The sequence below is a fragment of the Procambarus clarkii genome, chromosome 38, assembly GCF_040958095.1.
Source record: "Procambarus clarkii isolate CNS0578487 chromosome 38, FALCON_Pclarkii_2.0, whole genome shotgun sequence".
Taxonomy (NCBI): Eukaryota; Metazoa; Arthropoda; class Malacostraca; order Decapoda; family Cambaridae; genus Procambarus; species Procambarus clarkii.
The window spans coordinates 42,627,616-42,650,148 of NC_091187.1; the positions used below are offsets into that span (position 1 = coordinate 42,627,616).

General features: G+C 40.3%; 1 pseudogene; it reads right to left on the minus strand.

Moving 5' to 3' along the window:
* Positions 1 to 408: 408 nt before the first annotated feature.
* Positions 409 to 16,594, minus strand: LOC138372350 (voltage-dependent T-type calcium channel subunit alpha-1G-like; annotated as a pseudogene).
* Between the last annotated feature and the right edge of the window lie 5,939 nt (positions 16,595 to 22,533).

The window sequence follows — 22,533 nt, forward strand, 5'->3', positions numbered from 1 at the left end:
TCTTTGAGGGTTTGGTTTGTATGTTCCCAGATTATCCACTTGTTAATCCCATGCTCACCTTGGGTGGAAGATGACATGAAAATTCAATGGGTATGGAGCTAAGTATACTTATGCTTTCTGTAGTGTCCTTTATTCTTATCTTATTATTATTTCAAGTTGTTAGTGATGTTTGTATATTCGTGTTGAATACTACATATATGTAGTAATAAAATTACTGTTTTTGTGCTTCAAAAATCAACTTAGCATTTTTCTAACAATATAACAACTTTGTACCAACCAATTTCCATTTACTGTATCTGGAATTATTTTTGACATGTCAGAAAATACAATCTTAAATCTAATAATGCAAAAAAAAATTCATAAAATTAAAATTAGCTTACAAACAACTTTCTCAAATTTATTATCACATTACCTGAGGATGACAATGATGCCATCAAAAACATTGAAACCATTGCTTATGTAACCAAAGGGTCCCTCGGCAATAACCTCTAGCAACATTTCGACGGCAAACACGGCTGAGAAGACGAAGTTGCTCAGTTCCACAATAATTGTCAACATCATTGGCTGGTTATGGTACTCGATCCCCATGCTGAGGGTGTTGATGAGGATAGCAATAAGAATGCCCCGTGGAAAGTATCGGTGATCCACCAGCTTCTTGATACGAAGAAGCTGGTGGATCCGTGTGGATATACACACGAATTTGTGAACAAAATCTGTGGGCTAAAGAAGGCTGTTTTGTCCCCTCATCCTTCCAATCTTCATCACTCCAGTCAGACTCTGAGTCACAGGAATCAGACTCTGAATAGTAATTTGTGAAACCTGCAGGGGCTTGATCAGCAGAAAAGAATAAAGTTGGTGCTGAAAAGTGTTTAACTCCTTTGGCCAATGAAGAATAAAGTGTGTGGACGGAACGGGAGTCAATGCCCAAGTGTGTGGGCAAAGCAGCAGAAAGAGCACCACTAAGTGCCAGTAGTTCTCCACAAGTGAGAGAACCTTTTCCCCCTGAACCATTATTTGAGGGTGTTCGCGAGACAGAACGCAAGGAAGATTTATTCTTGTTAAGGGGTAGGAGGGCTGGGGGTAGTAGAGCAGGGGGCATAAGAGAAGGTGGTCCTGGTGTGTGAGGTGATGGGGTAAGGGCTCACGGAAATATGATGGATCTAGAGGTTCATCGTCAGTTTGCGTAGTCTTCTCACTGTGACAGACATTTTTTGTTGCTGTCTCCCCAGCATGACCATGGAGAAGCACTACATCACTGAACATGACAGAGCTGCGTCGATGCTGTCGTGGGGTACAGGTGCCCTGACCACCTGGTGATGGTGGCAAGAGCTCATTGCTGCCATCCCCACTTGTACCGCTTGAGATTTTGAGGAGAACAGGACGATGTGTGGAGGCTTGAGGATCTATGTCAGAAAATTCTGGGCTAATGCGGGGAGCATTATTGTTTCTCGAGTCGTCTGGAACTTCGTGTACTTCTGGAGGTGACAAAAGCTGTGGAGATGTTGAGCTTATGTTATTCATCACAGTTAAAGCTCCACCAGGTCCAATGCCACCAACAGTAGGAGCCATGGCTACTACAGTGCTTGTCACTCCAGATGCTCCACCTTCCCGACTGATAATGGAACTCTGTGCTGCCTCATATTGTCGACGACGACGCTGCTTCTTGAGGCTCAGCTGATGAGGATGATCAGACTTGTTTCTCCGGCGAAACTGTTTGTACCGAATGTAAAATTTTCTCTTTCCTCGTCTCCATAAGTGAGCAATATATTTTATAATTTCTGCATAGCATGAATTTGGTTCCGAAGTGGAACCAGATGCAAGTGTACTAGTTGACTGAAACCTGGCACGCTCCATTTTCATTCGTTCCATTTCTCGCTTCTTAGTCTCTGAAAACTGAGTAGCAATAACAACCAGGCACAAGTTGATCATGAAGAATGACCCAATCACAATTAGTAGCACAAAATATATCCAGTCCCAAAAGGGGTGAGTATACCATACAAATTGAATAGATCGAATACTAATGACCCAAAGTCGATAACAAAGAATTTGAAGAACCTTATAGGTAAAAAGAGAGCTTGGAACAAAAGGATTAAAAATGGGGAGGTCACTTTAGAACAGGAATTCGTACAACTGGTTAGAAATGTTAAAAAATAGATAAGGAAAGCAAAAAGAAACTATGAAGTTCGCATAGCAGAGCAAGCAAAGACAAATCCTAAAGGTTTTTTTCAGTTATATCGTACTAAGACTACGGAAAGGATAGGTCCATTAAAAACTGAGACAGGTCAAATAACAGACAGTGATGAAGAGATGAGTAGTATTTTTAATAAATATTTAAATATTTTGTATCTGTATTTACCAAAGAGGAACTTAACAATATGCCTTCAGCCGAACAAGTCTATGTGGGTGGGGACGAGGACAGGTTGACGAGTTTAGCAGTTACCAGGGAGGGTGTTCTTAAACAAATAGTAAAACTCAAACCAAACAAATCCCCAGGGCCGGATGAAGTGTTTGCCAGGGTGCTTAAAGAATGCAAAGAGGAGCTTTGTGACCCACTGGCAACCATATTTAATAAATCAATAGAGCCAGGCAGAGTGCCAGAGTTTTGGAAAGTTGCTAATGTGATACCAGTTTTTAAGAAAGGAGATAGATCACTTGCGTATAACTATCGACCAATTAGCCTAACGTCTATTGTGGGAAAGTTATCCGAATCTATAATAGCAAATAAAATTGGTCTTCATCTTGAAAAACATAAATTAATAATTGAGTCGCAACATGGTTTTATAAATGGCCGTTCATGTTTAACAAATTTGTTATCTTTTTATTCTAGCATTGTTGAGGCAGTTGATAGTGGTAAGGATTGCGATGTTGTGTACCTTGACTTTAGCAAAGCTTTTGATACAGTGCCACATGAAAGACTGATTAAAAAGATAGAGTCTCATGGTATTGGGGGTGCTATATTAAGCTGGATTAGGGCATGGCTATACCAAAGGAAACAGAGAGTTAGTATAAATGGAGTCAAGTCAGAGTGGGAAAATGTTGTAAACGGGGTGCCTCAGGACTCTGTCCTGGGACCTTTGTTGTTTATAATATATATAAATGATTTAGATTCAGGTTTGAGTAGCAACATTTGCAAATTTGCCGATGATACGGAAATCGGTAGGGAAATTAATTCGGAGGAGGACTCACAATCACTTCAAGTTGATCTAGATAGGGTTTTGAAATGGTCGAAGGATTGGCAGATGCAGTTTAATGCTGATAAATGTAAAGTTCTGAGGTTAGGTAATGATGATAGAGTTACAAGATACGAGCTAGATGGTGTTGAGATTGCGAAGTCGAATTGCGAAGGGGATCTGGGAGTTATGATTAGTAAGAATTTAAAACAAAAGGATCAATGCATAAATGTTCGTAATAAGGCAAATCGGACACTTGGATTTATTAATCGCAGCGTTAGTAACAAGACACCTGGTGTGGTTCTCAAGCTATATCTTGCTCTAGTTAGGCCCCATTTAGATTATGCAGTTCAGTTTTGGTCGCCATATTATAGAATGGATATAAATTCACTTGAACGTGTCCAGCGTAGGATGACTAAGTTAATTCCCCAAATTAGAAATCTTTCATATGAAGAAAGATTAACAAAGCTCAAGTTGCATTCACTGGAAAGGCGAAGAGTTAGGGGGTGACATGATAGAGGTTTACAAGTGGATGAATGGACATAACAAATGAGATATTAATAGGGTATTAAAAGTATCAACACAAGACAGAACACGAAACAATGGGTATAAATTGGATAAGTTTAGATTTAGGAAAGACTTGGGTAAATACTGGTTCAGTAACAGGGTTGTTGATTTGTGGAACCAATTGCCGCATAACATTGTGGAGGTGGGGTCTCTCGATTGTTTCAAGCATGGGTTGGACATGTATATGAGTGGGATTGGGTGGTTATAAATAGGAGCTGCCTCGTATGGGCCAACAGGCCTTCTGCAGTTGCCTTTGTTCTTATGTTCTTATGATTCAAAGTGCAGCCAACTACTCAATCCCACTGAAAAAACAGTCCACCGGACACCATAAAGATCATTGGTACTATTGCGAACGTGTCAAAGAACTCAACCATAGACTCAATAGAACAAGAAAGCTATTCAAAAAGCAGCCAAGTGACCGCAACAGGATATTACTTTGTGAGGTCAAGGAACATGTACATCGAGAGACCAGACAAATAAAAGAACAAAAGTGGCTGGAATGGTGTTCACACCTGAATGAACACACCCCTCTCGGGGAGATGTGGCAGCAAATTCACCGGGCCAAAGGGAATAAAACACCTAAAGCTCCACACCCCAAGGATCCTCAACAGGAAGCCGAAGTACTGGCAACCAGGTTTGCAGAGAGAGCAGCCAGCAATCAACTTCCACCAGATGTATTAGCAGTACAGACTGGACTAGAGGAAGAAAGGTGGCACAGAATCCTTACAGCATGTGAAGAAGTCTCTGACACTAATGCCCCCTTCACACTGGATGAACTCAATAGGGCTAAGAAAAACTCCAAGGATACATCCCCTGGAGCCGACAAAATAACCTATAAAATGATTAGAAACCTCGGCCCAGAGGGAGACGCTGCATACCTAAGGATAATTAATTTAGCGTGGACTTCTCAAACTAGACCTTCTGCTTGGAATAGAGCAGACATAGTGCCGATCCCAAAACCCAAAGATCCAGCTAATCCCAGGCCCATCTCTCTCCAAAGCTGTGCAGCCAAGACGGCTGACAGAATGGCACTCAACAGACTGGAGTGGAAAATGCCTAAACTGCACCATGATATGTATGCCTATAGAAGAGGGGTTGGCACAGTGGAATGTATTACAACTCTGTTAGCCCACTTGAATGACAGACCAGGAATGCTGATATTCCTGGACCTCGAAAAAGCCTTTGAACTGGCTAGCGCCCCAGCTATTCTCTGCTGCCTCATTGACAAAGAGGTCAGAGGCAACCTGCTCTCCTGGACCAAAAACTGTCTCATAAACAGAGAAGCAAGAGTAAAACTTCATGGCACAGTCTCTGAGTACAAAAGACATGAAAATGGTACACCGCAAGGAGGTATTCTTAGCCCTCTTCTCTTCAACTGTTTAATGGAAAGAATAATGAGGTTGAAACTCCCACATCACTGCAGGCTGCTAAACTACGCGGACGACTTTGTCATCATCATAAAAGGAAGGGATGCGGCGCGCCTTGCACCCAAATGCTTAGACTGCATCAGTAAAGAGGCAAAACAGATTGGGATCAAACTCAACCCCTCAAAGTCAAAGGCCATGCCCATAAAAATAGCGAAGCCCAACATCCAACTCACTGTACAGGGTCAACCAATAGAATGGGTCGACACCTATCAGTATCTAGGAATCATCCTGGACACACACATGAATTTTAATGCTGAGGTCACTTACTTGAGAGAGCGAACTGCGGCCCAGACGGCAATCCTCAGGTCGCTAACCTCCCTTTCTGGAGGAGCCAATCTGCAAGTCCTTCGCACATACTATGTACAGGCAGTCAGATCAGTGATCGATTATGCCGCACCTGCACTCACAAATCTATCACACCAACAGTGGAAAAAGCTTGAAGTTGCCCAAAACAATGCTATGAGAGCTGCACTGGGAGAATGGCACTATGTGGACCAGGCATGAAACTCTTGAAAAGAAAAAAAGAAAAGAAAAAAAGAAAAAAAAGAAACTGGAGACGGGTTTGCCCTCTCTACAAGAAAGAATATCACAAAGGACAGCTACAATTATCAGTAAGATAATTATTTCTTCTGATCCAATCCCAGTACGGCAGGCCTTGGTGGTTGGACTAGGCCAAAACATTGGGAACTCTTGGGTTGCAAGAGCAGGAAAAGTCCTAAACAGACTACATTTAAAAAACATGATTATTGATAGAGAGGGTGATCATCCACACCCAAATTACACTCCTTCCGCGCCGTGGGAAGAGCCTACTTTCAAAATAGTAATAGAAAGTCTCCCAATGAAAAAGGCTTCCTATGATCCGACAATCCTAAGGCGCATAATAGAAGAGCAAACGTATAGCATAGCAGTAGCCACCCACATCTTCACAGACGGATCGGTGGACACAGAAAATGAGAGTGCTGGCGCTGCTCTTTGCACGACCAGCGTACAGGCATATTGGAGACTGGGAGGACTAGTATCATCAACCCAAACTGAGCTGTTTGCCATATAACAGGCATTCGCATATGTGATTGCACAAAACACTCAAAATGCAATCATACACACTCAAAAGCTGCACTTCAAATACTAGGACAAAAACAGTGGAAAGATAATGTGGAAATAATTACCACCATTTTGTATCTTGGAGCAGTCGCTAAAGGCAAAGGACTCAACATAACTTTAAACTGGATCCCATCCCATATTGGAATCCCATTAAATGAAAAAGCTGATGAAATTGCTAAATTGGCAACTCGTCATCCAGTGATACATAAAACAATTCAACCCAGCCTAGAGAACATAAAAAATATCATCACCAAAAAACTCTCACATCTCAACAAAGCCTACCTGCACCAGAGAATAGATGAGGGTTCGTCATCTGCAACATGGTATCTTCAGGCAACCAAATTAGAAAGGTTAAATATCCCAAAAGGAATCCACAGGGAAATAGCAGTTAGGTTATATAGACTACGTCTAGGTTACAGATGCAACTGGGAGATTGGTGAACCCCGACAGAGAGAGTGCATCTTCTGCCAAACTGTCACAGAAAAGCCATTACTTCACTATCTTCTGGAATGTGAAGCAACCAATGACCTTAGAAGAGCTTTAAGAGTTCCTGAATCATGCAGTGGCCACCCTGAAGCCATCAACACAGCCACTCTCCTGGTCAACAAAGGTGTCCAGCAGCTGGACACCCTCATAAAGAGGGTGTGCTTGTGATACTGCTTCACCCTCATGTGAAGCAGTATCCTCCCCCGCGATAACAGCTTGATGGTTAAATGCAACCTCAGAATACTGAGAAAAAAAAATACCATTTACGGTCCGTGCCACCTCTTGGGCACGGACCGTAATTGATCTTTATCAATCAATCAACTTCACTCCTAACTCGACCAACATCATTTCCTCCCACAAGGAACGTGGTGGAGGTGGGATCCCTCGATTGTTTCAAGCGAGGGTTGGACATGTATATGAGTGGGATTTGGTGGTTATAAATAGGAGCTGCCTCGTATGGGCCAATAGGCCTTCTGCAGTTACCTTTGTTCTTATGTTCTTATGTATTGGGGGAGCTATATTAAGCTGGATTAGGGCATGGCTATACCAAAGGAAACAGAGAGTTAGTATAAATGGAGTCAAGTCAGAGTGGGAAAATGTTGTTAGTGGATCGAGTACATCAGGGCTCTGTCCTGGGACCTCTGTTGTTTATAATATATATAAATAATAAATAAATAAATAAATGTTTATTTAGGTAAGGTACATAAAAGAGATTTTACAAAGAATGATGGATTTATAGATAGGGCTAGTACATACAATGCCTAAAGCCACTATTACACAAAGCGTTTCGTGCATGAAAAACTTAAATGACTAAAGCTTAAGAACATAAGAACATAAGAACAAAGGTAACTGCAGAAGGCCTATTGGCCCATACGAGGCAGCTCCTATTCTATAACCACCCAATCCCACTCATATACTTGTCCAACCCGTGCTTGAAACAATCGAGGGACCCCACCTCCACAATGTTACGCGGCAATTGGTTCCACAAATCAACAACCCTGTTACTGAACCAGTATTTACCCAAGTCTTTCCTAAATCTAAACTTATCCAATTTATACCCATTGTTTCGTGTTCTGTCCTGTGTTGATACTTTTAATACCCTATTAATATCCCCCCGGTTATGTCCATTCATCCACTTGTAAACCTCTATCATGTCACCCCTAACTCTTCGCCTTTCCAGTGAATGCAACTTAAGCTTTGTTAATCTTTCTTCATATGAAAGATTTCTAATTTGGGGAATTAACTTAGTCATCCTACGCTGGACACGTTCAAGTGAATTTATATCCATTCTATAATATGGCGACCAAAACTGAACTGCATAATCTAAATGGGGCCTAACTAGAGCAAGATATAGCTTGAGAACCACACCAGGTGTCTTGTTACTAACGCTGCGATTAATAAATCCAAGTGTCCGATTTGCCTTATTACGAACATTTATGCATTGATCCTTTTGTTTTAAATTCTTACTAATCATAACTCCCAGATCCCTTTCGCAATCCGACTTCGCAATCACAACACCATCTAGCTCGTATCTTGTAACTCTATCATCATTACCTAACCTCAGAACTTTACATTTATCAGCATTAAACTGCATCTGCCAATCCTTTGACCATTTCAAAACCCTATCAAGATCAACTTGAAGTGATAGTGAGTCCTCCTCCGAATTAATTTCCCTACCGATTTTCGTATCATCGGCAAATTTGCAAATGTTGCTACTCAAACCTGAATCTAAATCATTTATATATATTATAAACAACAGAGGTCCCAGGACAGAGCCTTGAGGCACTCCACTTACAACATTTTCCCACTCTGACTTGATTCCATTTATACTAACTCTCTGTTTCCTTTGGTATAGCCATGCCCTAATCCAGCTTAATATAGCACCCCCAATACCATGAGACTCTATCTTTTTAATCAGTCTTTCATGTGGCACTGTATCAAAAGCTTTGCTAAAGTCAAGGTATACAACATCGCAATCCTTACCACTATCAACTGCCTCAACAATGCTAGAATAAAAAGATAACAAATTTGTTAAACATGAACGGCCATTTATAAAACCATGTTGCGACTCAATTATTAATTTATGTTTTTCAAGATGAAGACAATTTTATTTGCTATTATAGATTCGAGTAACTTTCCCACAATAGACGTTAGGCTAATTGGTCGATAGTTAGACGCAAGTGATCTATCTCCTTTCTTAAAAACTGGTATCACATTAGCAACTTTCCAAAACTCTGGCACTCTGCCTGTCTCTATTGATTTATTAAATATGGTTGACAGTGGGTCACAAAGCTCCTCTTTGCATTCTTTAAGCACCCTGGCAAACACTTCATCCGGCCCTGGGGATTTGTTTGGTTTGAGTTTTACTATTTGTTTAAGAACATCCTCCCTGGTAACTGCTAAACTCGTCAACCTGTCCTCGTCCCCACCCACATAGACTTGTTCGGCTGAAGGCATATTGTTAAGTTCCTCTTTAGTAAATACAGATACAAAATATTTATTAAAAATACTACTCATCTCTTCATCACTATCTGTTATTTGACCTGTCTCAGTTTTTAATGGACCTATCCTTTCCCTAGTCTTGGTACGATATAACTGAAAAAACCCTTTAGGATTTGTCTTTGCTTGCCCTGCTATGCGAACTTCATAGTTTCTTTTTGCTTTCCTTATCTCTTTATTAACATTTCTAACCAGTTGTACGAATTCCTGTTCTAAAGTGACCTCCCCATTTTTAATCCTTTTGTACCAAGCTCTCTTTTTACCTATAAGGTTCTTCAAATTCTTTGTTATCCACTTTGGGTCATTAGTATTCGATCTATTCAATTTGTATGGTATACTACGTTCCTGTGCTTTGTTTAGAATATTCTTAAATAAGTTATATATTGAATCCACATCGAAATCCCCATTTAAGTCACCTATCGCTGGGTTCATGTCTCGCTCCAAGACCGGCCCCCACCCCATACCCAAGACTTTCCAATCAATTTGACCCAAAAAATTTCTTAGGCTATTAAAATCAGCTTTTCGAAAATCTGGCACTTTAACAGAATTTTCTCCTACTGGTCTATTCCATTCTATGCTAAATCTGATTTCTTTGTGATCACTGCTCCCTAGCTCACTCCCTATTTCGATGTCATTAATTTGCGTTTCCCTGTTAGTTAACACTAAATCTAAAATATTATTTTCCCGTGTTGGTTCCTTAATGTGTTGCGTAAGAAAGCAATCGTCAATTATTTCTAGAAAATCTTCTGCTTCACTATTCCCTGTTTTGTTCAACCAGTTTATTCCGCTAAAATTAAAGTCACCCATGACATAAATACTGTTAGATCTAGATGCTCTAGATATTTCATCCCATAGATGCTTTGCTTCCATTCTGTCTAAATTTGGTGGCCTATATATTACTCCTATTATAATATTATTAGCTTTTTCGTTTAATTCAATCCAAATAGTTTCTGTGTGTGGCTCTGTTTTGATTCCCTCTTTGAGACTTTGAGTCTTTGAGACTTTGAGAGTTAAGAACAAATAAAAAAAAAAAAAAAAGGGGGGGGGAAACATGGCTGAAAAAGCAGCACAAATACAATTAGGTCGACAAATACAATAGAGGGGTAAGGTAGGTTACAGGGAAATTATTAGGTATAGCTTCGTTTTTATCTTAAATTGGTTGAGAGATGTACAGTCTTTAACATGGTTGGGAAGGTCATTCCACATTCTTGGTCCCTTGATTTGTAGAGCATTTTTAGTTTGATTAAATCGTACTCTTGGAATATCAAAACTGTATTTATTTCCGGTGTGGTGCTCATGGGTTCTGTTACAACCTTCTATGAAGCTTTTGAGGTCAGGACTGACATTACAGTTTAGCGTTTTATATATGTATAATACACATGAGAGAATGTGCAGTGACTTAATTTCTAACATATTCAGAGATTTGAGTAGGGGTACCGAGTGATGTCTGGGGCCAGAGTTGGATATTGTCCTAATAGCAGCTTTGTGTTGATTTAACATAAGAAGAACATAAGAACAAAGGTAACTGCAGAAGGCCTATTGGCCCATACGAGGCAGCTCCTATCTATAACCGCCCAATCCCACTCATATACTTGTCCAACCCGCACTTGAAACAATCGAGGGACCCAACCTCCACCACGTTACGCGGCAATTGGTTTCACAAATCAACAACCCTGTTACTGAACCAGTATTTACCCAAGTCTTTCCTAAATCTAAACTTATCCAATTTATACCCATTTGTTTCGTGTTCTGTCTTGTGTTGATACTTTTAATACCCTATTAATATCTCATTTGTTATGTCCATTCATCCACTTGTAAACCTCTATCATGTCACCCCTAACTCTTCGCCTTTCCAGTGAATGCAATTTAAGCTTTGTTAATCTTTCTTCATATGAAAGATTTCTAATTTGGGGAATTAACTTAGTCATCCTACGCTGGACACGTTCAAGTGAATTTATATCCATTCTATAGTATGGCGACCAAAACTGAACTGCATAATCTAAATGGGGCCTAACCAGAGCAAGATATAGCTTAAGAACCACACCAGGTGTCTTGTTACTAACGCTTCGATTAATAAATCCCAGTATCCTATTTGCCTTATTACGAACATTCATGCATTGATTTTGTTTTAAATTCTTACTTATCATAACTCCCAGATCCCTTTCGCAATTCGACTTTGCAATCTCAACACCATCTAGCTCGTGTCTTGTAACCCTATCATCATTATTACAAAGGCAACTGCAGAAGGCCTATTGGCCTTCAATGGGTATAAATTGAATAAGTTTAGATTTAGGAAAGACTTGGGTAAATACTGGTTTGGTAACAGGGTTGTTGATTTGTGAAACCAATTACCGCGTTTACTGGTAATTGCTCAGAAAGGTGGGGTCCCTCGATTGTTTCAACGCCGGTTGGACAAGTAGTGGACAATGAGTGGGATTTGGTGGTTATAGATAGGAGCTGCCTCGTATGGGCCAATAGGCCTTCTGTAGTTACCTTTGTTCTTATGTGTTGATATTTATAATACCCTATTAATATCGCCCCTGTTACGTCCATTCATCCACTTGTAAACCTCTATCACGTCACCCTTAACTCTTCGCCTTTCCAGTGAATGCAACTTAAGCTTTGTTAACCTTTCTTCATATGAAAGATTTCTAATTTGGGGAATTAACTTAGTCATCCTATGTTGGACACGTTCAAGTGAATTTACATCCATTCTATAATAAGGCGACCAAAACTGAACTACATAATCTAAATGGGGCCTAACCAGAGCAAGATATAGCTTAAGAACCACACCAGGTGTCTTGTTACTAACAAAGCTTAAATTGCATTACCTTGAGGTTACCTTGAGGTGCTTCTGAGGCTTAGCGTCCCCGCGGCCCGGTCGTCGACCAGGCCTCCTGGTTGCTGGACTGATCAACCAGCTAGGCTGTTGGACGCGGCTGCTCGCAGCCTGACGTATGAGTCACAGCCTGGTTGATCAGGTATCCTTTGGAGGTGCATTCACTGGAAAGGCGAAGAGTTAGGGGTGACATGATACAGGTTTACAAGTGGATGAATGGACATAAGGGGGATATAAATGTGTCAACACAAGACAGAACACGAAACAATGGGTATAAATTGGATAAGTTTAGATTTAGGAAAGACTTAGGTAAATACTGGTTCGGTAACAGGGTTGTTAATTTGTGGAACCAATTACCGCGTAACGTGGTGGAGGTGGGGTCCCTCCATTGTTTCAAGCGTGGGTTGGACATGTTTATGAGTGGGATTGGGTGGTTATAGATAGGAGCTGCCTCGTATGGGCCAATAGGCCTACTGCAGTTACCTTGTTCTTATGTTCTTAACTTCAGACCTACAAGATCTTGTTGAAGTTCTCGGTGTACTGCTGCTTTTGCTCAGGGAGAGGAATTGTTGTTTAACGAGGGGGATGCACTTTCACTAATCCAATGTACCTTCTTATATATAAATAAATGAATAAATAAATAAATAAATTTATAAATAAATAAATAAAATAAAAGTGAAAATGAAACTCACACTTGTCAGCTCTATGCCCAGTAGTGCATCCACTATGGGAGAGCTGTTTCCTTTTAAAAGTATAATCGTGTGGCATTATGTTTAAAGAAACAATTCCAAGTACATTCTTTGATTGAAAAACATGAGGATAAATACAAGTGTTAATTGTAAATTACTAGTTATAAACAAAAATAAGAAACAGGAAAAATGAAATGTGGACCCAGACAAAAACATTGGAACGCTTAGGTGAAGAGGGGTGCGCGACCGCCTCCATATAAGCAGCACCAGCCGGTGATATCCAGCAGTCACGCAGGGTGCAGTCGCACCTCCACAGATCTCCAGTATCATCTATTGATACTGGTAATTGCTCAGAAAGGTCTCCACTTACGGGCTATTCATTCCCGTGCCACCTTTTAGGTGGCTTAATCTTCGTCATTCATTAATCTTCGTCGATATCCAGCACGAGCATTAAGGGAAAACCTTGACACAAACTGCACCTATCATAAAGAAGAAGCACCACCATTGACCGCCAAGTCTAACTCACATCAAGTCTAACTCTAAGAAACAACACTCAAGCCTTGACGCTTCTCCCAACATCCGGGGGAGAAAACCTTCACACAAACTGCACCTGTCATAAAGAAGATGAAGACTCACCCGTGTCCACAGTGTCAGAAGGTATTCCCCAGTCCTTCACATGTGAAGCGCCACATGTTAGTGCATTCAGGTGAGAAACCTCACGAGTGTCCAGAGTGTGGGAAGAGATTCAGTGAGCGTGGAAATATGAAGACTCACATGATGGTGCATGCGGATGAGAGACCTTTTCAATGTGCCGAGTGTGGCAAAAAATTTAGAGGACGTGGAACTATAATAAGGCACATGTTAGTGCATTCAGGTGACAAACCTCATGAATGTCTAGAGTGTGGGAAGTGTGGGAAGTGGGAGTGTGGGAAGAGATCCAGTCAAGGTGGAAGTATGAAGACTCACATGTTAGTGCATTCAGGTGAGAAACCTCATGAATGTCCAGAGTGTGGGAAGAAATTCAGTCAGCATGTACATATGAAGACTCACATGTTAGTGCATTCAGGTGACAAGCCTTACGAGGGGGTTTGGCCTCTTGCTATATATTGATTCCATTTGTGTGTGTTTGGGTCTCTGGCCCTCTCGCAATTTCTGTTGAACAAACCCCTTTTCCTAGTTCTGCATCTCTCCTTTGGTATAAATTTTGTTGTGCTTTTATCATATATTTCACAAAACTTGACATACATCTCATTTACTTCATGTCCTATCAGCAAGTGTTTGTCAAATTCTTTAGGGAAAGTTTATCATCCTGATTGCAGATCTCTAGTGCTATTATGTCAACTTCTTGTGGATTCGCAATCATTATTTAATTTACCTTTAGGTGTTCTTTCACCAGCACAGCAACACTGTACTTCTCCCAACCAGTTTAAGATAAAAACTAAGTACTAACTAATTAACTCAATGTAACCTACCTTATGCAGGCGATGAGTCACAATAACGTGGCTGAAGTATGTTGACCAGACCACACACTAGAAATTGAAGAGACGACGACGTTTCGGTCCGTCCTGGATCATTCTCAAGTCGATTGTGATGAGGACAGGTAGGGACAGGCATTAAATAGGCAAGAGAGAGAGCTGAGGAGGAAAGTCAGGTGTAGGGGATAGAAGTAATGAGAACTGCAGCAGGCCTATTGGCCCATACGAGGCAGCTCCTATTATAACCACCGAAGGAGATGGTAATAGGAAAAAGAAGAGGATAGCAAGGGAGCGTAGAAGACAATGAACAGAAAAAGGGAGAAGAGGGAAAGAAAGGGAAAGAGAAAGAAAGAAATGGAAGGGGGAAAGCTTATGTTAAGTCACGTTTGTTAGAAAGATTAGAGCATTTGAGTATATACTGTGAAAGGGAAGAGTCCACAGCAACAAAGCCAGGACTCAAGTTCATGTTGGGTACATTGTTAATAAGAGCCGATTCTACAAGACGGCGTCTGTGTAGAGTAGAGGCAGGAAAGATTATTTTGGAGGAAGACCAATCAATGGGATGATTAGAATCCCTCACATGGCAGAAGAGAGCATTGTTAGTGTCTGCAGACATAACACTTCGCTTGTGTTCTTTAAGTCTGTCATTCAGTGTACGGCCAGTTTCGCCAAAGTATTGGAGAGGACAGATGAACAGGAAATAGTGTAGACACCAGCAGGATTAGAAGCAGGAGGAGCAGTGTGAACTAGATTGCTACGAAGTGTGTTAGTTTGTCGAAAGGCGAGTTTAATGTCAAGAGGACGAAAGGTATTGGTAAAAGTTTTGAGTTCAGATATGAAGGGAAGGCATAGTACAGTGCTACTAGTGTTGGAAGCAGGTTTAGGATGAAAGAAATTTCGTTTAGCTTGAGAGTGGGCACAGTTGATGAAATGCAAAGGATAACCAAGGCGAGAGAATGATTTGTAGATAAAGGCAATTTCAGAATCAAGAAACTGAGGGTCGCTGATGCGTAGAGCGCGGAGAGAGACGAGGACACTTTTCTTGACAGAAGGAGGATGGTAGGAAAAGAAGTGAATGTACATGCCACTATGCATGGGTTTACGGTAGACAGAGAAAGAGAACCCAGACACAGAGCTGTGAACATGAACATCAAGAAAAGGAAGGAGGGAATTAGATTCCCACTCAACTTTGAAATGGATAGAAGGAGCCAGATTGTTAAGAGAGGAGAGGAAAGGCTGGAAAAGATTAAGGCCATGAGGCCATAAAGCAAAAATGTCATCAACATAGCGAAGCCAGAGAGAGGGACGAGTATCAATAGAAGGAAGAAGAACAGTTTCGAAGTATTCCATGTAGAAATTAGCAAGAACAGGGGAGAGAGGGGAACCCATAGCGACGCCGAAAGTTTGAGTGTAATATTTACCGTTGAAAGAGAAAGAGTTAGATTACACAGAGTCTAATGAGATCGAGGAAAACGTCAGTGGGAAGTGGGAGAGGAAGGAGACCCTCTGACGCCTTCTGTCTGAGGAAAGAGAGAACGTCATCGAGCGGAACATTAGTGAACAGAGAGTCGACATCAAGACTAAGCATTTTACAAGAGGGTTGCAGGCGCAGTCTATCTATAAAGTCCTGAGAATGACGAAGGTGGGCAGGGGAAAAAGTGCCAAGGTAAGGTGTCAGGGTTTTAGCGAGCCAGGAGGCAAGAGGATAGCTGACAAAGCCCCGTGAAGAAATGATAGGACGAAGAGGAACACCAGGTTTATGAGTCTTAGGAAGACCATAGAAATAAGGAAGAGAAGGGCAGATGACACGGAAACGTTTAATGAGATCAAAGTCAGGAGGGCAAAGACTAGAGAGCTGTCTTAGTTTGCGGTTAAAGGAAGTTTTGAGGCGATCCAAAGGGTTAGAAGTCAGAGGAGCATAAGTGTGAGAGTCAGAGAGCAAGACATCTGCTTTTCGGAGGTAGTCCTCACGGTCAAGGACAACCACCGAATTGCTTTTGTCTGGAAGGATAAGAATAGAGTTGTTAGATTTCAGGGAGGCAAGGGCAAGCTGGAAGCGACGAGGAAGGTGGTTATTTTTTGAAAACAAGCTGTCAAGAACGGGGATAAGGGCCCCTCTAAAGGCAGACAGGTCCGAAAGAGTACTAGAGTTAGAATTGACAAACCTGTCAAAGGAACTAATGAGATCAATGCCACAGCGTGTGCCTGTAAGACACATGGTGGTGATGTACCATGGGAGAGTGTGCCTGTAAGACACATGGTGGTTTTGTACCATTGGAGTGTGTGCCTGTAAGACAGATGGTGGTGATGTACCATGGGAGAATGTGCCAGTAAGACACATGGTGGTTTTGTACCATGGGAGTGTGTGCCTGTAAGACACATGGTAGTGATGTACCATGGGAGAGTGTGCCTGTAAGACACATGGTGGTGATGTACCATGGGAGAGTGTGCCTGTAAGACACATGGTGGTGATGTACCATGGGAGAGTGTGCCTGTAAGACACATGGTGGTGATGTACCATGGGAGAGTGTGCCTGTAAGACACATGGTGGTGATGTACCATGGGAGTGTGTGCCTGTAAGACACATGGCGGTGATGTACGATGAGAGAGTGTACCTGTAAGACACATGGTGGTGATGTACCATGGGAGTGTGTGCCTGTAAGATACATGGTGGTGATGTACCATGGGAGAGAGAGCCTGTAAGACACACAGACTTTCACCCAAAATGCTATGCGTGCTATTGGTTGTACTAAAATGTAAGAACCCTTGTATACAAAAATAATAAATAAAATACAGTAATATATCATAATATATTACTGTATTATATCACAATTATGTAAAATATCATAAATCCTATTGTTTAGCTTTCTAAGTTTTCTGAAGCATTACATGGGTTACTGTGTGCATGCGTTTAACATTAGGGGGGGGGGGGCAGGGTCCATGCAGGTTTCACATAAAGCTGTAATTAGGCCAGTTTCAGTCTCATATGTCCTGCACCTCGTAGTGTTCTACAATGTTAAAGATTTTTCTTTTAAACCATTTCATATATTATTGGGTCCCAGAGACATCATCTATAACTTTTGTTACTCCTCTGCATGAAACTTTTTTTTTTCTAATTTCACCCAAAAAATCATAAAACTTTTTCCTTGAAAGATTATCGGCTACTTTTGATCTCACAATATTATCTTTCTCTTTCTTAACCCTCAAACTGCTAGGGGTCCAAATGGCTTTAACACCCACAGGCGCAACAAAAAAAAAAAATAAAAAAATTCTTTCATCTTATTTATTTATTTATTTATTTATTTATGCATATACAAGAATGTACATAAGGAATGTGAGGATACAATTATGGTAATTACAGTCTTGTAAAGCCACTAGCACGCGCAGCGTTTCGGGCAGGTCCTTAATCTAAGAAAATTTTAAGGAGGTAAATACTTGCAAAATTTATAGACAAAAAAATGATAACAGATTACATGGAATGAAAAAAAAAAAAAAAAAAAAGATGAGAGAAAATTATAGGTACAGTATATTAAAGCACATAGGTAGCTATGATTGATTGCAATGACAGCTTAAAATGGTAGTTGACAACAAATTGGTAGGCACAATACAGCAGAAACAATATAAGATTGATTGCAATGACAGCTTGAATGGTAGTTGACAAAAATTGGTAGTCACAATACAGCATATGGCTAGCACATAAAAGAAGACAGCAATGAACACAATGATAAGGTTGTTTGATATTACATAAAAATTAGGAGATTGGGTACCACTAGGTACAGAGCAAATTAAAGCTCAGTGTAGGAAACTAAATAGATGAAGTTAGGTACTTTTTGGTTTTGCTTTTAAATAAGGCAAAAGTTTTACAGTTTTTCAATTCACTAGGGAGTGAGTTCCATAGACTAGGTCCCTTAATTTGCATAGAGTGTTTACACAGATTAAGTTTGACCCTGGGGATATCAAAGAGATATTTATTTCTGGTGTGGTGATAATGGGTCCTATTACATCTGTCCAGGGAGAGTTTCAGAGCATGGTTTGCATTTAAGAACAGGGTTTTGTAAATGTAGTTGACACAAGAGAATGTGTGGAGGGAGTTAATATTTAGCAAGTTTAGAGATTTAAACAAGGGAGCTGAGTGTTGTCTGAAAGCAGAGTTAGTTATTATTCTGATAGCAGATTTTTGCTGTGTGATGATGGGCTTAAGGTGGTTTGCAGTGGTAGACCCCCATGCACAGATACCATAATTAAGATAGGGGTAGATTAGTGCATAATATAGTGAGAGGAGAGCAGAGTTAGGAACATAATATCTGATTTTGGAGAGTATACCAACTGTCTTAGAGACTTTCTTAGTTATGTGTTGAATGTGGGTGCTGAAGTTGAGTCTCTTGTCTAGGAATAGGCCAAGAAACTTGCCATCATTTTTATTACTGATGTTAATGTTGTCTATCTGTAGCTGAATTGCATTTGATGATTTGTTTCCAAATAAGATGTAGTAAGTCTTTTCGATGTTTAATGTTAGTTTGTTCGTTGACATCATGAAGTGGACTTTTTTTAATTCATTATTCACAACATTATTTAGTGTATGTGGGTTGAGGTTTGAGTAGATAAGGGTAGTATCGTCAGCAAACAATATAGGTTTGAGAATATTAGAGACATTAGGCAGATCGTTTATATATATAAGAAATAGAAGAGGTCCTAAGATGCTGCCCTGTGGCACTCCAACGGTAATTGGTAGAGTGGAAGAAGTTGTATCATTGATGGTTACATATTGGTGTCTGTCACTAAGATAGGATCGGATGTAGTCAAGGGCAAGGCCTCGGATTCCATAATGCTGGAGTTTAAATAAGAGGTAGTTGTGATTAACAGTATCAAAGGCTTTTCTTAGGTCAATGAAGAGTCCAATCGGAAACTCATTTTTGTCAAGGGCTGAGTAGATAATGTCAAGGAGACTAATGATTGCATCATTGGTACTCTTTTGGGACCGGAAGCCAAACTGGCAGGGGCTGAGTATGTCGAATTTTACGAGGTAGGAATAGAGCTGTTTGTAAATAATTTTTTCAAATATTTTTGATAGAATGGGTAGATTTGATATTGGTCTATAATTGTTTATGTCCGCCGGATTGCCTCCTTTATGGACTGGCGTTACTCTTGCTTTTTTGAGGATATCAGGGAAGGTGTGACACTCTATAGATTTGTTGAACAGTAGTGCTATGGGTGGGACAAGGGCATGGGAGGCTCTCTTGTACACAATGGACGGAATTTCACTGGTGTTCCCTGCCTTGGTTTTTAGAGAGTGTATGATGGACACAACATCTGCCGGGCTGATTGGTGAAAGGAGAAGAGAGTTTGGATAGCTGCCTGAGAGATATGTGTTAATATGTGTCTGAGTCTGTGGGATTTTACTGGCAAGATTAGCACCAACCGATGAAAAGAAACTATTAAATTCATTTGCCATTTCTAAATCAGTTGAAGGTATATCCCCATCCTTGTAGAGTTTTATTTGGTTATGTGAGTGTTGTTTAGTTCCTAGGATACTAGAGATAGTTTTCCAAGTGTTTTTCATGTTACCTTTTGCTTCATTGAATCTATTCACATAATATGCAAGTTTTGCCTTTCTTATGATACTGGTAAGCATTGATGAGTACCTTTTAGCTACTTCCCTTGAAACTAGGCCAATCCTAACTTTCTTTTCATATTCATGTTTCTTGTTGATTGAGTTGAGAATGCCATTTGTGAGCCATGGATTGTTTAATCTTTTGTCAGTTACTTGCTTTGTAAGAAGGGGACAATGAAGGTTGTAGAGGCTTAGAGTTTTGGAGAGGAAGAGGTTAGCTAATGAATTTATATCATGGGTATTAATGAATTCAGAATCCCAGTTAATATTGTGAAGTGCCTCTGTAAGATTGTCTAAAGCTGATTCACTGTGTAGCCTAAATGAAAATTTCTTGCTTTTTGGTGGTGTTATGTCCATGTTCGCTATGAGAAAGGTAGGATAGTGGTCAGTTGTTCTGTCGTAGATTATACCAGATACAAGGGGAGCTGTTATGTTTGTCCATATGTGGTCCAAGGTAGTGGCTGATGTTTGAGTGACTCGGGTAGGTTTGGTGATAGTGGGGATTAGCATACAGGAGTTCATGCTGTTAAGGAAATAGTCAACTAGAGAGTAGTTTTGTTGACCCAGGTCAATATTAAAGTCTCCTCCCAGAATGATGTGGTTTTTGTTGAGATTGTTGTTTATAATAAGATTCCTTAGGTTGTCTGAGAAAGAAGCTATGTTAGTATTAGGAAATCTATAGATGGCTCCAATAGTCAAAGAGGATTTAAGGGATTTAATTGTAAACTGAGCAAAAGTATATTCACAGTAGTCATCTCTGTCACTAATAACACTGTTGCAGATAAATGTATCTCGGTAATATATAGCTGTGCCACCACCTTTTTTATTAGGCCTACAGTTATGAATGGCTTTATAACCAGCTAAGTTGTAGAGTTGGGTATAGTCTTTATTTAGCCAAGTTTCTGTTAAAATAATGAACGATAGGTTAGTACCTAGTGCTGTGAGTAGTGCATTTAAATCGTCAAAATGTTTACCAAGTGATCTAACATTTTGGTTATAAACTGATAGACAGGTGCTATTTTGGAGTTTGTTTTTAGCCTGGTGTGCTGTGAAATACTTGCAATAATGATGATCAATGTGCTGGTTGGTATAGATATGAGACAGAAGATTTTGATCAGGATCAATATCAGTGTGCATAGAGATGCAGAGGGATAACGATACAAGATACACGATAAAGCAAAACACAAGAATAAAAGCAGATACAATAAAATAGTAACAATTTAGAAGTAAAATAAAGATCCAATAGATAGCCAGGGAGGACACAGAAGTTACATAAAATAAAACACAAAAAATCAGTAGAGACTGACAATATAAATGTAAAATAAAAAATAATAAGAAAAATAATAATAATCATAAAAAAATGATCTTGAAGATAATTAGCTTAGTAATGGTTAATTAACAGGGTAATAAAAAGCCCTAGGTTTAGTGACAAGGGGATTAACTAAGAACAAATAATTAAGAGTATAAAACAGGCAAAGATGACAAACAAAAAATAAAGTAAAAATTAAAATAAAAATAAAAATAAACACCTTTGGAAAGGAAAGGCAGAGCTTAAGTACACTTTGGTTGTATGTGAGACTACAAATTATGTTCTGGTTATTCAGCTGATATCCCACAGTCATCCAGGAAAGAAGTGAGGTGTGCCTCAGTGGTTATGACATAAGTTTTTCCAGAGTCAGTCTTCCTAGCTATTATTTTACCATCGCGCACAAAACAATGTTTAATAGCAGTGGATCTATTGCGAATTCCACGTAGTTTAAATAAGAGATTTTGTCTGAATCTGGTAAGACATTCGTTCACATAAACCTTGGATTTCCTAGCGACTGCAGCAGTGATAAGGTCTGACTTGCGGGAGCAGCTATCCAACTTCACGCGTATCCTTCTGTTGTTTGCACCAGATGATTTGGTACCCACTCTATAAGCTGACTTAATGTCTCTTGCTTCGATTGAATAATTCAACTTAGTACGCAATTCCTGGATCACGATGGCAGTACAGTCTTCTCTGTCAGTTTCATGGGGAAAATCCTGTGATGAGATGATGACAGAATCAAGGAGCTTAAGTTGGTCTGATTCGTCTTGGGTTGCAGTTTGTTGCTGTTGTAGGGAGTTAAAGTGGTTCTCTAACTTTTGTAACATCTCTTCTTGCTTCTTAGAGGTTTCTGCTGGTTTAAAGTTAGTAACCGAGATCCGAAGAGAGCTTAATTCATGTTCGAGGTGGCCGACTCTGGCAGACAGATCTTGGTTAGCCTTGTGCATTGCCAAAGCATCACTCTGAAGCTTCATTATCAGGTCCGACTGCTCTCGGATTATAGACTTTTGGTCATCATGTATTTGAGTCAATAATCTGAGCCATGGATTATCAGCGGGACGCTTAAAGTCAGTACATGGGGAGGCAGCTCGTTTAAGTTGCTCCATATGGTTACATAACTGTTGTAAGGCTCGAGTCAGTGACGACGCTTCAATCAGCTGAGAAGGTTTGTTATTGTTGACGCAGGGAGGGTCGGTACTCCCCCCGGTAGCCCCTAAGGGGGAGACAGCCGCATTATTCCTGTTGCTAGCTTGGCTGGTTGGGTTCATCCTGATAGGTGTGCTATCATTCTTTACGGCCTTGCCGAGCTTAGAATTGTTTAGCATGGTAGCAGCAGAGATGTATACAGCAGATGGGGTAG